Consider the following 17,231-nt stretch of genomic DNA (forward strand, 5'->3'; position numbering starts at 1 on the left):
GAGCACATCACAATTTTCTTATCTGTGTAAATAAATGGAGGCTTTGAAGCTACCATTAATTACACTGAATTTGAAATTGTGTTTTAGAAAAATACACTGAAAAACAGTACGTATAGCAGACTAAGCAAAATATAGTAGAGCTATACTTATACAGTATATATCTAGTATAATAGGTTGTGAACTTAAGAGGGCTGACTGAGGCATGAAACTCTCAGGCTGAAAATGATTCCCAAAAGCCAAATATCTTGTACATTACATGTTTGTGTGATCTGAATAGATTTGATGTCAATTTTATTATTATTGTTATTATTATTATTATTATTATTATTATTATTATTATTAGTAGTAGTAGTAGTAATAGTAGTAGTAGTAGTAGTAGTAGTAGTAATAGTAGTAGTAGTAATAGTAGTAGTAGTAATAGTAGTAGTAGTATTTTTATTGGTGAAGAGAGCCAACTCTGTGGTGGGTCTGGAGCTGGACAGTCTAGAGCCAGTGGGTGAGAGGATGGTGAAGGAGAAGATCAGAGTTATACTGGTCAATCCCTCTCACCCCCTCCGTGGTGAACTGTGGCAGCTGGGCTCTTTCAGTCAGTGGCTGATAAAACTGTGTACTGAGTAAGACGGAACGTTTTGGACGCTCTCCTCCCAGGCCGTCTCCTCCCAATAACAAGAACATTACAATTAATATAGTGTCTTTCTCATGCTCTGAACTTACAGTTTTTTATTAATTTATTCTACTATATTATTTTTATTCTTAAGTTGCTGCAGATCATGAATTTCCTCCATGGGCATTAATAAAGGAATCTGAATTTTTATTATTATTTTTATTATTATTATCTTTGTGGTCCTTATGGTCGTATAATTATTTATACTTTAAGGGGATACTGCAGCATACATATTCTGATAGCCCAGGTTACACTGGAAAAAAAGATGTGTAACTTGATTGTGCATTACAGGACTGAGGTTATACTACCAGTAACCCAAAAACAGCAAAATTTAGCTTTGACCTCAGAGGTTTGAGGTTGGGAGAGGTTGGTTTCTCATGTTCGATGCTTGTGTAATGATTTTAAAATTATTTTCACAGAAACATAATGTTCAAAAGGAGGACAAGGATACGGCCTGTTGATGATGCAGCCTCATATATTTTGTCTTCGAGGGACAAGAAAGGGTTTATGGAACGATTTATTGATAATAACAAAGGTACAAAGATGTCCTTTTAAGGGCAGAATATCACACAAGTGCATATCTCACTACTATTCATTTACATACACATAAGGAATAAATATTTAGGCTATATGTCAGAAACAGAAATGTGTTGACAGAGAACTGCCTTTAATCCTTATCTTTGTAGTTGAAAAATTTTACAAGACTATATTGTCATTTCCAAAGAGGAAAGGTTAAGTTGACTCAATCTCCTAATCAAATGTAACGAATGAATGTAAATAACTTATGTGCCTTCATAGGAAGAGGAGTGTTTGCTACCCAGCCCATCGAAGCAGGTGCTTTTGTCTTGGAGTACAGGGGTGAACTCCTATCAGTGGAAGAATGCCAGTCAAGACACTACTCAGAGATTGAGAGTACATTTCTGTTTGAATTTGAATGGCAGAAACGTAACTTGTGGTAAGTACATGAAGATAAATATTTTGTAGAGATCAGGGAAATAAAAGTTAAAATGAATGAATGAATGAAAACAGGAATAATCTTGTAATCACACATCCTAGGTGGTCTGCAGCAGTTAATGCTGTGAATCAGTTTTTGTTTTTAACTTGATCTGACGCTGATGAGTGAAGTCTGTAGCTAATGATAAGAGCTCTTCTGATCTGGATCAGGCTGGATCACACTACACAGTTAGATGTGATGATATATACACTTGGTGTAATTTGATATTTTAGTAGTACAAAGTGTAATGGTCAATTTTCTTATACCTTATTACCAGTATCGATGCTTCCAGAGAAGATGGATCCCTTGGAAGATTAGTGAATGACAACCACAAATCTCCAAACTGTGTCATGAAGAAGATCGTAGTAAACAACAGGCCACATTTGTGCCTATTTGCTGTGGAGAATATAGATGTAGGAACTGAAATAGATTACAACTATGGTGATTCAAAGTGGCCATGGCGTCAAAAGGTGAGTTGTTTACAATATATACAATATACACCGATGCATTATATTACAAAAATGTGCCAATAAGTGCAGCTAGTTATCTTTCAGATATATAGCTACAGTATTGGCTCTTATGTTTTATGTGAATTGCAGGTGACAGACAAGCAGACTGATGCTGTGGCAGCAGAGAAGGAGGGATTCTCTATGGATCGGACTTCCTCTGAAGATTCAAGGAGTGATGAGGCTAAAACACAGGTAATGTTGACACTGAATTCATGTACTATTAATGTTAACTCTGCACTAAATAGTTGAATTACCAAGATCCATACGGGAGGGCCCCACAAGGGCCAGACTAGAAACATATGTGTGTGAGGTGACTTGAAAGATGTTTCTTAAATCAGCCCTGTTCTCAAAATCACACACACATATATGTTTCTAGTTTAGTCCTTATGGGGCCCTCTCGTCTGGATCTGACTGTCAGTGATTTTACATCTACTTAGCAACACCTTACAATATTTAAACTCAAGTTATTACAGCTGTAATTTTATACTTTCTGACCTGTTGCATGTTTACAAAGGGAATTTTGAACAGAATCCACTGCACTTCCTAGAAAAGACTATACCATGCACCTAGCTTTAATGTATATGCTGTTTCAGACATGGTTTTCTTGTGAGCTAATTGTTGTCACTTATGGATATGCTCCCATAACTTGAATATTATCAACTGCCAATGAATTCTTATGTTTTATGTGAATTGCAGGTGACAGACAAGCAGACTGATGCTGTGGCAGCAGAGACGGAGGGATTCTCTATGGATCGGACTTCCTCTGAAGATTCAAGGAGTGATGAGGCTAAAACACAGGTAATGTTGACACTGAATTCATGTACTATTTATGTTAACTCTGCACTAAATAGTTGAATTACCAAGATCCATACGGGAGGGCCCCACAAGGGCCAGACTAGAAACATATGTGTGTGAGGTGACTTGAAAGATGTTTCTTAAATCAGCCCTGTTCTCAACATCACACACACATATATGTTTCTAGTTTAGTCCTTATGGGGCCCTCTCGTCTGGATCTGACTGTCAGTGATTTTACATCTACTTAGCAACACCTTACAATATTTAAACTCAAGTTATTACAGCTGTAATTTTATACTTTCTGACCTGTTGCATGTTTACAAAGGGAATTTTGAACAGAATCCACTGCACTTCCTAGAAAAGACTATACCATGCACCTAGCTTTAATGTATATGCTGTTTCAGACATGGTTTTCTTGTGAGCTAATTGTTGTCACTTATGGATATGCTCCCATAACTTGAATATTATCAACTGCCAATGAATTCTTATGTTTTATGTGAATTGCAGGTGACAGACAAGCAGGCTGATGCTGTGGCAGCAGAGACGGAGGGATTCTCTATGGATCGGACTTCCTCTGAAGATTCAAGGAGTGATGAGGCTAAAACACAGGTAATGTTGACACTGAATTCATGTACTATTAATGTTAACTCTGCACTAAATAGTTGAATTACCAAGATCCATACGGGAGGGCCCCACAAGGGCCAGACTAGAAACATATGTGTGTGAGGTGACTTGAAAGATGTTTCTTAAATCAGCCCTGTTCTCAACATCACACACACATATATGTTTCTAGTTTAGTCCTTATGGGGCCCTCTCGTCTGGATCTGACTGTCAGTGATTTTACATCTACTTAGCAACACCTTACAATATTTAAACTCAAGTTATTACAGCTGTAATTTTATACTTTCTGACCTGTTGCATGTTTACAAAGGGAATTTTGAACAGAATCTACTGCACTTCCTAGAAAAGACTATACCATGCACCTAGCTTTAATGTATATGCTGTTTCAGACATGGTTTTCTTGTGAGCTAATTGTTGTCATTTATGGATATGCTCCCATAACTTGAATATTATCAACTGCCAATGAATTCTTATGTTTTATCTGAATTGCAGGTGACAGACAAGCAGGCTGATGCTGTGGCAGCAGAGACGGAGGGATTCTCTATGGATCGGACTTCCTCTGAAGATTCAAGGAGTGATGAGGCTAAAACACAGGTAATGTTGACACTGAATTCATGTACTATTAATGTTAACTCTGCACTAAATAGTTGAATTACCAAGATCCATACGGGAGGGCCCCACAAGGGCCAGACTAGAAACATATGTGTGTGAGGTGACTTGAAAGATGTTTTTCAAATCAGCCCTGTTCTCAACATCACACACACATATATGTTTCTAGTTTAGTCCTTATGGGGCCCTCTCGTCTGGATCCGACTGTCAGTGATTTTACATCAACTTAGCAATAGACTTGCACCGATTTCAACTTTCTTGGCCGATTCCGATTTCCGATTTTTGAGAGGTCTGACCTACCGATTCCGATTTTGGTCGGTTCCGATTTTCAGTCTTTCTAAGAACTGTAATTGACAGCATTCACAAACATTTTTGCAACTTTTCTTGTAAATGTGTTCATAATAAGACACTGACTATTAAATATTCATTTAATACTACCTCCAAAATCATCCAGATTACAACCAGGCCTTATTATATTTTTTAATGAAATGGGTGAATTGGGTGAACGTGATCTCGCGAGATCATCTCGCGGGATTTAGCGGGACGCGATTTCACGTGATCTTTTGTGGAAGCGGATGTAAACAAACCGGAGACTAACGCGGTGCAACAGTTTGAAGTAAAACTTTGCCGTGAGAAAAACAGACACAGAAGTTAAAGGAGTCTGGATGAGAAAATGTTTGAGGAGACACATCAACACAGGTTGTTTATTCTTCAGCCAGAACAGGAGGTGAGATTTTAACTGTCCCTCTGTGAACAGCAGTCTGTTGCTAGCTTGCTAGCATTAGCCTGAAGTGCGAGAGAGTTTACGGCTGTTCTGCGTCATTGTCAGCTGCTCTGTCTCGTTGTAGACTGTCTGTCTTCTCTTTATCTTGTTCTTGGAATCTGTCTCTGACACCAGCTTCAAGCAGACGTGTCTGAGTGTGTGTAGCTGTTATCAGCACTGTGTTGACGTCACGGTCAGTTTGTCTGCTGCACGCATGACGTGACCATCGTGCAGAACATGTGTGTGACAATGACGGGCACAGAACCGGATTTGTGACGCTGACCGGCCGGTCACCGGTCAAGGCCAGTCACGTGAAAACCGGCCCGATTCCGAGCATTGCCGATTAATCGGTGCAAGTCTACTTGGCAACACCTTACAATATTTAAACTCAAGTTATTACAGCTGTAATTTTATACTTTCTGACCTGTTGCATGTTTACAAAGGGAATTTTGAACAGAATCCACTGCACTTCCTAGAAAAGACTATACCATGCACCTAGCTTTAATGTATATGCTGTTTCAGACATGGTTTTCTTGTGAGCTAATTGTTGTCATTTATGGATATGCTCCCATAACTTGAATATTATCAACTGCCAATGAATTCTTATGTTTTATCTGAATTGCAGGTGACAGACAAGCAGACTGATGCTGTGGCAGCAGAGACGGAGGGATTCTCTATGGATCTGACTTCCTCTGAAGATTCAAGGAGTGATGGGGCTAAAACACAGGTAATGTTGACACTGAATTCATGTACTATTAATGTTAACTCTGCACTAAATAGTTGAATTACCAAGATCCATACGGGAGGGCCCCACAAGGGCCAGACTAGAAACATATGTGTGTGAGGTGACTTGAAAGATGTTTGTTAAATCAGCCCTGTTCTCAACATCACACACACATATATGTTTCTAGTTTAGTCCTTATGGGGCCCTCTCGTCTGGATCTGACTGTCAGTGATTTTACATCTACTTAGCAACACCTTACAATATTTAAACTCAAGTTATTACAGCTGTAATTTTATACTTTCTGAACTGTTGCATGTTTACAAAGGGAATTTTGAACAGAATCCACTGCACTTCCTAGAAAAGACTATACCATGCACCTAGCTTTAATGTATATGCTGTTTCAGACATGGTTTTCTTGTGAGCTAATTGTTGTCATTTATGGATATGCTCCCATAACTTGAATATTATCAACTGCCAATGAATTCTTATGTTTTATGTGAATTGCAGGTGACAGACAAGCAGGCTGATGCTGTGGCAGCAGAGACGGAGGGATTCTCTATGGATCGGACTTCCTCTGAAGATTCAAGGAGTGATGAGGCTAAAACACAGGTAATGTTGACACTGAATTCATGTACTATTTATGTTAACTCTGCACTAAATAGTTGAATTACCACGATTCACATGAGAGATGACATATTTTAGTAATTATTATCAATAGTATTTTCAATGTGATCCATTGCAGCACTTCAGAGGTTGTTGTAACACTCTTTGAGACCTCTAGGAGAGACCACATGCACTTGTCTTCAAGTTACATGCTGTTTCAGAAACAGTTTTAATGTGATCTAACTTTGGTAACTTGTGTTTAGGTGTGTGCTGTCAGAGGGTTTTCCTTAGTGGATTATCCTGACACTGATGAAACTGATGAAGACTGTTTGAAAGACCAACCTCTGTCTGCACACTGTGATGTAAGTTGTTCAAAAGCTGAGGACAGAAAACATTCTTCTGTGTCTCAGATACATCTATTACACAGCAAAATATTAATAGACCTGTGATACAAAAATCCTTCCCTTGTCATTGATTTTCATAGCATCTATGAAAGTGGCTTACCATACCTTGACACAACTCCCTTTTGCAGATGGATAGAACACCAGAGTTTTCTGATCCTCTGTATGATTCCACCGAGAGTATAGTGGAAGAAACTGATAAAGAAGATCCTATAAAAGACACTTCGAGTCTGCAATCAGATGATGAACTTGTTCCAAAGTTGAGAAGGACAAAAAGCATTCTGGTATGTCTCTAACACTTTTAATATCAATAACTGGTACATAGGCCATTTCCTCCTAAATCATTCCTTCGCAATTGATTTTAATAGGATGTGAACAAAAATGGATAGTCATACCTTGACATAACTTCCTTTTTACAGATGGATAGAGTACCAAATGTTTCTGATGCTCTCTACGATTCAAGTGATGACAGTGTAGAGGGTCCTTCCACTTCTCTGTCTGAAATGGCTTCACAAAGGCCAAGGAGAGAGTGTTGCCGTCAAGTAAGCTTCTTTTTTGCTCCTTCATGTTATCACTTAAAGGGTAGAGCCACCAAACTCAACACCATGTTCACTAAGTAGTGCCAATGATACATATAGATAATGTAGATAGTAGTTTTTATGACTTGCTCTAAATTTGACAAATTCATCTAGTCTTGAATGTTACTTCCCTTACTCTAACATAACGTAACAGTAATTCCTTCTAATTTGATGGAGTACTTTTAATTTCATTTAGCCCTGTAAATGTACATCATTCCAACAGGCAGTAGACAGTTAAGAGTGAAGTCAGTTTTGGTCTTACTTATCTTAGTAACCTGCAGGTTGAGTTGTTAATTTAGGTCTTTTTTGTCTTCTAAAGACTCAAATGAGTCTTGTAGGATCAGATGACTCAAGTGTAGATAGCGAAGAGGAGTATATTCCAAATCCCAAGGACGAAGGCACAGACAGTGACAGCAGCTTGGAATTACATATTACATCTAACAGTCAGAGAAGACGCAAGTCTTCCAGTCAGAGCAGCTTCAAGTCTTCCAGTCAGAGCAGCGTCAAGTCTACCAGTCAGAACAGCGTCAAGTCTACCAGTCAGAGCAGCGTCAAGTCTTCCAGTCAGAACAGCGTCAAGTCTACCAGTCAGAGCAGCGTCAAGTCTACCAGTCAGAGCAGCGTCAAGTCTTCCAGTCAGAGCCAACTCAAGTCCAGTCAGAGCAGAAGCTTTGAAACAAGCCATGATTCCACACAGAGTTTTCCTGATATCAGAGATGATGTGCATGAAGAGGAAATGGTGCAGGCACATACTGACATGGAGGCGAGTGTTTCAAATCCCTCTGAAGAGGAGGCAACTGTCTTTGTCAACCCAGTTTTGAAGAAGGAGGATGGTTCAAGAAAATACAACAAGAAACATCACTGCTTGTATTGTGGACAGGTAGTTCAGAAAATGTCAAGACACTTGTTTCGTAAACACAATGATAAGGTTGATGTTGCAAAAGCATTTAGTTTTCCAAAGAACTCAAAAGAAAGGCATCTGCAATTAGAGTATATCCGAAATAAGGGGAACTTCGAACATAATGTAGAAGTTTTAGAGAGCCAGAGAGGAAAACTTATCCCATGCAAGCAACCAAAAAAAAAGACTGAAGGACAGGAATTTATGCATTGTGTGCACTGCTATGGCTTGTTCACAAGAAGAGTGATGTGGCGACATTTTCAGCTCTGCAAATTCAAGCCTCAGGACAAGACTTCCAAACCAGGTAAAAGAAGAGTCCAAGCATTGTGTGCTTTTGCTGAACCTGCTCCAAGTGGATTTAGTGATGCATACTGGAAGTTCTTAAATGATATGAATCAAGACAAGATTGCAATTGCTATTAAGAAAGACCACTGCATCCTAGAGTATGGTTACAGACTGTTCAGGAAGAATGAGAGAGTAGTCAGCCAACATCAATATATTCGACAAAAACTGAGAGAACTTGGCAGACTGGTACTTACAGCAAAAAAGGTTATACCTGTGAAGACTATCAAAGACCTCATAAAACCTGAAAACTATGGCCATGTTGTCACTGCTGCAAGATGCCTAGCTGGCTTCAGTGATGAAACTGGCCAATATGAATGTCCATCTCTTGCTCGCAAAGTTGGGCACAGCTTGCTGTCTTTGGCCATGTTTATTAAGTCTGAAGGACTGAAGCTGAAAGACAAAGAAACTGTTCAAAATGCTGAGGAGTTTGCACAGCTATACCAAGAAAGTTGGAAATTTGACATCGCAAGCCAAGCATTAACTCAACTTGACCAGTCCAAGTGGAACGCACCTCAACTCCTACCATTCACACAGGATGTCCAAAATCTTCATTCTCTTTTGTGTGACAAACAGCAAGAACACTTGAATGCCCTGAAAGAAGAGGCTTCATCCTCAAACTGGAGAGACCTTGCTAAAGTGACCCTGGCACAAGTTATACTTTTCAACCGCCGGAGAGAAGGAGAAGTATCCAGAATGCCCTTGTCTGCATACTTATCAAGAGACACATCAGAAACACATGAAGACGTTAACCTCGCCCTTACAGCACTCGAGCAGAAGCTTTGCAAGCATTTCGTCCGAGTAACCATAGTAGGCAAGAGAGGAAGGAAAGTTCCTGTTCTCCTCACCCCACTCATGAAGGAATCACTTGATACTCTGATAGAGAAGCGAGAAGAATGTGGAGTACTGAATGAAAATGGATTCTTGTTTGCATTGCCACATTCTGTCCACTACCTCAGGGGCTCTGACTGCATAAGGCAGTTTGTGAACGAATGTGATGATATCAAAAATCCCAAAGCACTAACCTCCACAAAACTCAGGAAACACATTGCTACCCTCTCAACCGTTCTGAATCTCAAAACTACAGAACTTGACCAGCTGGCAGATTTCCTTGGGCATAACATCGATGTCCACAGAAAGCACTACCGCCTTCCAGAGGGCACCCTCCAGCTGGCCAAAATAAGCAAAGTTCTCCTGGCATTGGAACAGGGACGGCTTGGAGAATATAAAGGGAAGAGTCTGGATGAAATTCACATTGATCTGAACGGTATAAGTCCTATTATATTTTAATGTAAGAAAAAGTGAAAAAAGGAATTGTCTGGCTATAAATCTGACTCTCCAAGAATATAAGTATTTGACCTTAATTAACATACTGGTGAAGAAGGTGACTTTATAGTTGTTAGTTTGACAATACCTACACAATTTGATTTCATCTGTTTATATTATAAGCCTTGCTGTGTATGTAGTACTTTTAGGTTCTATTGATTATCAGAGGTTGATCACAAGAATTTCAGCTTTCCACCTCATTCATACTCTTGTCAATTACTATTTTAGAGACTCTCAATGTGGAGGGATGTTCACAAGAGGACATGGAAGGTATGTGTTTGTGATTGTTTTTAATTGGTTATGAATAATTAGGACCACTGCATGTGCATTTTGTTTAGGTTTCTCCACCTACTGACCATTTTTGGGAACACACAATTGGTCAATTAATTTTTTAAGTGGGGGGTGTATTTGTCATGTTTTTAGCCATGGAAAACTGTCAGGTACTCCATATTAATGGGAATTATTGTCAATTCACAGTGGTTTCCAGTTAAAAGAAAAAAGCCTTTGGACTCCCCACTAACTTTAACCTCCATGACAGTGTTTATATCTTTGTTATGCTTTAACTGTAATTAGAGTTTTGACCTGTTTCAGCAAAGATTCAAAAGTGTATTGGGACTACATTACATTACAACCATTTAGCATATGCTTTTACACAAAAAGCTTACAGAGTAGGGGTTAAGTTTATTACTCAAGGATACTTGTGAACTAGGGACTTTCTGGTAGAATGATAGAACCACTAACTGCTAAGCCATCCTCTTGCCCTGACTAACAAACCACTGTGCTTAAATGGAAGGGGAAAAATAAGTACTTTCATATTGTTTCCATAGTTCTACTATACAGTGGGAGCTAGACAGTCCATACTTTACCTGTATACCTGTATGCAGAACCAGACTAATGCACCAGTGGTAGTGCATCAGCTTGAGAGTATCTCACACACACATCCGTTGTGATAGATGGCAAGTCTAAAACACAGAGTATGCTTGTGAGGATGCTCAGTCATCCAGGTCATGGAATGTGTTCGAATTCAGCCTAGGCAACTGGACTGGAAAAAAGGTAAGATGTTTCGTCTCTCATCCAAAAAGCTTCTTCAGTTCTGACTGGCTTGTGGGGAACTGCTTATATATTGTTTATATACCTGCAGCTCCCCACCAGCTGGTCAGAACTGAAGAAGCCTCTTGGATGACAGGCAAACACAACCTTTTTTAAGAAGTCCAGTTGCCTATACTTATCGTGAACATACAGCAAGTATGAGTTAAAACTGAAAGATCCTATCAAGACAATCAAATACCTTAAAGCCCTAACAGAGGAACTCCCTGTATTTATGTTTAAATTGCATTCTGGCACAGCACACCAAGCCATAATTGTGAAATGGAGGAAAAGGACAAATGTTCATGCTATTCACATATTTATTTACATGCTACCAACAACTGAGATAGGACAATGCAAACAGGAGATTCCTCTGTGTAGTTTGAGCATGTGCAGTAAGCGCATACGCCACATGCCACAGTGCTAGGAACTGTTTTTTGAAAACTTTAACTACTGAAAACACGCGAGAAATGTGACATGTCAAGTGTAGACGTTTTATCACACAACCTTCAGGACTCTCATATATTTGGTTTTGAACTAAAAGATTATAGAATCTTTTAGTTCAAATTATGGTTGCCATATTTTATACTTGCTGCCTATGCAATGGTGTAGTGTGCAATATCTCCAGGTGATGTGGCACCTGTGTTCCTGTGGCTCTGCATGAATTGGTGGGATTTCAGCCTGTGCCCTCAACCACTATATTGTAGATCTATAGAAACAATATGAAATTACTCTTAACTGTTGTTGTTTATTTTTAAGAGATACCCATGGCATATACTACGTTCTATTATTTTATAAAATCTATATTTCTAATTTCTGCAAATTGATTACTGTCACAGTGACAAGAAAATATATGCATGATAAAAATCCCAATTCTTCACTGGCAGGTTCTTTATATTTTAAGTGAATATACCTGCCTTTCATATTTGTATAACCTATTTTTTGTACTTAGGATCTAGTATGCCGGAACCACAAGAGTCGGAAGAAGAGGTCAGTGTGACATCCCTGCAAGAATGTACTTCCACAGAGGATCCCCCAAACCAGAGGAAATCCACAAAAAGGAGAGGTGGGCTTATCAAATCAATTCAATTGAAATTTCTTTATTTTTTATTTTCCACAAGGAACTTTTTTTGTATTGTAAAGACAAATATGACAACCATCAACATGACACTTACTGCTAAGATTAAAATGTACACTTACTATTACAACAGTCCTAGGAGCAGTAGTGGTGTAGTAATAATAATAACAACAATAATCATAATAGTAGTTGTTTCCTTTGATACCTTAGATTCCTTAGATAGAGATAGACATGGGCACAAAACTAGATGTGGCCCTTTCTTTGGTACAGGGACCTATATCACAAGCAGGAGGCCTTCTCCTTGCTGTCTGTCTCAGTGGTTCCTCTTCCTGTTGGCAGAGAGTGGTGTGTAAACAATAATAACTAAATGTCTGTGATAGATATCAAGGTCTGAAGGATATGGACAACAGTTCAATGTTTAAGGAGCAATATGACAAAATAATTTCAACTGTTTTACACCAAACTGTATGCATGTACACTAGGGGTGTGTATCTCACTGACTGAGACGATTTTGATAAGTATCTCGATACATGCTCAACAATACAATATGTCTTATAAATCTTTAAATCTCCAATGATTTGGTTCGATATGATTCAGCTCTGTCATGATACGATACGATGCAGTACAAGACAATGCAGTGTGTCAGTCTTTACATTTTGATTCAATTAATGCTGCATTTGTAGAGTGCAAAGTTGCAAAAAACAAACTAAATATAGTAACAGTAGAGACAGAGAGTCTCATGTGTAAATGAGATCCTGTAGTCTAAATGATAATCTGTGAACAAACTTTAAAACTGTTTAAAATGTGAGTATTTGTGCAGTAAGATGATGAGCTGCTGTGTTTCATATTCAGAGTGCTGTGGTTTTGATTATTGTGGAGGAACAGTGAAGTGTTACCTGCTCTCACAGTGACATGACGTCTCTGTGGTCAGACTCGTGTCTCTGTTCTCTGCTGTCAGACATGTTTTACATAAATGACCTGCAGCAGCGTTTCTCATCTTTCTTAGAACGCACAAACTTGCTCTACACTTGAGTGTTATGAAAGTTTGGTGGTGCGACGTGGTACAGTGTCACTTCTGTTGCTGTTTTCAGCACTGTCTGTTTTAAGTAAATGAAGAGGAGACACAGGAGAGGGAGGAGGGAGCGCTTGTTTTTGTGATGGCAGCAGCAGGCATCCAGTGAGAGTGGTGCAGGCAGGGACAGGAGGAGAGAGAAGAGGGAGGAAAGTTACAGCAGCACTTCCCTGATGCCAAAAATGAAACACATGCACGTCCTAATGAGATGTATCGATACGCGAGTGTTGCATCGATTTGTTTCCGATGTTCGATGTTGATGTTCATTTTTTTTACCGATATAGGCCGTCTGAACCGATGCACTCGTATCTTACACATTAAAGTCCGATGCATCAAATGCATGAGTGAATCATTACACCCCTAATGTACACACATAACCACACCCCATGGTTTTACCACTGTTTTAGAGTCCTGGTCTAGTCTGAGAGGTACTCCACAGCCATCTAAACACATTCCAGTATCGCCACTTATCATCAACTCTCATCAACAGTCTCTGTGATGCGGATGAAATTTTCTTCCTTGTATCCATGTTGATATCTTAGGTTTGCCAGGAGTTCAAGTTTATTTCACAGCAATCTCACACAGGCAAACTTTATCAAGGGAAGCAGTGGATATGTTTGCTTACTGCTGGCTTTTTTGAGCCTGTACAGTACTTGTGGCTCGCTTCTTCTTTACTCTTGAGTTGCCATTAGGTCTGCATGTTTTTGTATAATTCGATCATTAAATCAAAACATAGTGTTTTAAATGGGTATTCTCTTTTTAGCTGCATTACTATCTCCTTTGTATATTGGATAATCTCACCTCCTCCTGGTCTTACAGGTTTAGTTGGGACTAGCCACAGGAGCCAAACACTCCTGTGTTTAACCATACCCAGTAACTGGTTAGAAAAAGAAAAAAACAGGTTGAATCACAGAACAATCAAAACGACACTCCACCTGTCACCATTACAACACCAACAAGATTTAAAAGAATAAAGCAGAATGAGGATATAAGTGTTTCCCATTCATCTTGACAAGACACATATGCCTTACAACAAATTCTAATACTTTATCAAATCTATCCTCTTAATCACTGCAAATGGATTGCTGTCACAATCTGTCTTTCATATTTGTCTAACCTATTTTTTGTACTTAGGATCTAGTATGCCGAAACCACAAGAATTGGAAGAAGAGGTCAGTGTGACATCCCTGCAAGAATGTACTTCCACAGAGGATCCCCCAAACCAGAGGAAATCCACAAAAAGGAGAGGTGGGCTTATCAAATCAATTCAATTGAAATTTCTTTATTTTTTATTTTCCACAAGGAACTTTTTTTGTATTGTAAAGACAAATATGACAACCATCAACATGACACTTACTGCTAAGATTAAAATGTACACTTACTATTACAACAGTCCTAGGAGCAGTAGTGGTGTAGTAATAATAATAACAACAATAATCATAATAGTAGTTGTTTCCTTTGATACCTTAGATTCCTTAGATAGAGATAGACATGGGCACAAAACTAGATGTGGCCCTTTCTTTGGTACAGGGACCTATATCACAAGCAGGAGGCCTTCTCCTTGCTGTCTGTCTCAGTGGTTCCTCTTCCTGTTGGCAGAGAGTGGTGTGTAAACAATAATAACTAAATGTCTGTGATAGATATCAAGGTCTGAAGGATATGGACAACAGTATAATGTTTAAGGAGCAATATGACAAAATAATTTCAACTGTTTTACACCAAACTGTATGCATGTACACTAGGGGTGTGTATCTCACTGACTGAGACGATTTTGATAAGTATCTCGATACATGCTCAACAATACAATATGTCTTATAAATCTTTAAATCTCCAATGATTTGGTTCGATACGATTCAGCTCTGTCATGATACGATACGATGCAGTACAAGACAATGCAGTGTGTCAGTCTTTACATTTTGATTCAATTAATGCTGCATTTGTAGAGTGCAAAGTTGCAAAAAACAAACTAAATATAGTAACAGTAGAGACAGAGTGTCTCATGTGTAAATGAGATCCTGTAGTCTAAATGATAATCTGTGAACAAACTTTAAAACTGTTTAAAATGTGAGTATTTGTGCAGTAAGATGATGAGCTGCTGTGTTTCATATTCAGAGTGCTGTGGTTTTGATTATTGTGGAGGAACAGTGAAGTGTTACCTGCTCTCACAGTGACATGACGTCTCTGTGGTCAGACTCGTGTCTCTGTTCTCTGCTGTCAGACATGTTTTACATAAATGACCTGCAGCAGCGTTTCTCATCTTTCTTAGAACGCACAAACTTGCTCTACACTTGAGTGTTATGAAAGTTTGGTGGTGCGACGTGGTACAGTGTCACTTCTGTTGCTGTTTTCAGCACTGTCTGTTTTGAGTAAATGAAGAGGAGACACAGGAGAGGGAGGAGGGAGCGCTTGTTTTTGTGATGGCAGCAGCAGGCATCCAGTGAGAGTGGTGCAGGCAGGGACAGGAGGAGAGAGAAGAGGGAGGAAAGTTACAGCAGCAGCTCCCTGATGCCAAAAATGAAACACATGCACGTCCTAATGAGATGTATCGATACGCGAGTGTTGCATCGATTTGTTTCCGATGTTCGATGTTGATGTTCATTTTTTTTACCGATATAGGCCGTCTGAACCGATGCACTCGTATCTTACACATTAAAGTCCGATGCATCAAATGCATGAGTGAATCATTACACCCCTAATGTACACACATAACCACACCCCATGGTTTTACCACTGTTTTAGAGTCCTGGTCTAGTCTGAGAGGTACTTCACAGCCATCTAAACACATTCCAGTATCGCCACTTATCATCAACTCTCATCAACAGTCTCTGTGATGCGGATGAAATTTTCTTCCTTGTATCCATGTTGATATCTTAGGTTTGCCAGGAGTTCAAGTTTATTTCACAGCAATCTCACACAGGCAAACTTTATCAAGGGAAGCAGTGGATATGTTTGCTTACTGCTGGCTTTTTTGAGCCTGTACAGTACTTGTGGCTCGCTTCTTCTTTACTCTTGAGTTGCCATTAGGTCTGCATGTTTTTGTATAATTCGATCATTAAATCAAAACATAGTGTTTTAAATGGGTATTCTCTTTTTAGCTGCATTACTATCTCCTTTGTATATTGGATAATCTCACCTCCTCCTGGTCTTACAGGTTTAGTTGGGACTAGCCACAGGAGCCAAACACTCCTGTGTTTAACCATACCCAGTAACTGGTTAGAAAAAGAAAAAAACAGGTTGAATCACAGAACAATCAAAACGACACTCCACCTGTCACCATTACAACACCAACAAGATTTAAAAGAATAAAGCAGAATGAGGATATAAGTGTTTCCCATTCATCTTGACAAGACACATATGCCTTACAACAAATTCTAATACTTTATCAAATCTATCCTCTTAATCACTGCAAATGGATTGCTGTCACAATCTGTCTTTCATATTTGTCTAACCTATTTTTTGTACTTAGGATCTAGTATGCCGAAACCACAAGAATTGGAAGAAGAGGTCAGTGTGACATCCCTGCAAGAATGTACTTCCACAGAGGATCCCCCAAACCAGAGGAAATCTACAAAAAAGAGAGGTAGGCTTATCAAAGCCAGTGCTGCAATAGATGACCTATGTGAACAGTCCAATAGGGTTTCAGTTCCAATTAAGATTTAAATTTGTTAAACATATAAGGCGTTCTCTTTATGCCTACTTAGGTAAACAAGCTGCAGTCAAGAGAACCTGGACACCAGAGGAATGTGCTGCAGTGGAGAGACATTTAAGAAAATGCATTGTTACAAACCAAGTTCCAGGAAAGGTGGACTGTGAGCGCTGCATCACTGCAGAACCCGAAGCCCTGAGACACAGAGACTGGAGAGCAGTAAAATATTACATAAAAAATCGGATTTCTGCCTCTCGAAGAAAAATACAATGAAAGTACTTCACACACACAAACACAGAAACTTAGAATAAGAGTAAGGTGATGTTAATAGATGTGTTCTGTATTCATTCCTTTGTTTTCTTGTCTATAAAGGCAGATTTAGTTAAGAAAAATGCTGCTCATTTTTATTTTAAGTGGTGTTTACAATTTTATACTGTTCAGCTCAATGTTGATGTGAGGTTATGACAGTCAAGATGCCTGACACATTTTCTTGTTTGTTTTTTTCTTGATGCAGATGTAGTC

General features: G+C 39.0%; 1 pseudogene; it reads left to right on the plus strand.

Moving 5' to 3' along the window:
• The first annotated feature begins 1,090 nt into the window (after positions 1 to 1,090).
• Positions 1,091 to 16,982, plus strand: LOC146307142 (uncharacterized; annotated as a pseudogene).
• The last annotated feature ends 249 nt before the right edge of the window (positions 16,983 to 17,231 follow it).

This window comes from Lutjanus erythropterus, chromosome 22 (genome assembly GCF_056507025.1).
Source record: "Lutjanus erythropterus isolate fLutEry1 chromosome 22, fLutEry1.hap2, whole genome shotgun sequence".
Lineage (NCBI taxonomy): Eukaryota > Metazoa > Chordata > Actinopteri > Lutjaniformes > Lutjanidae > Lutjanus > Lutjanus erythropterus.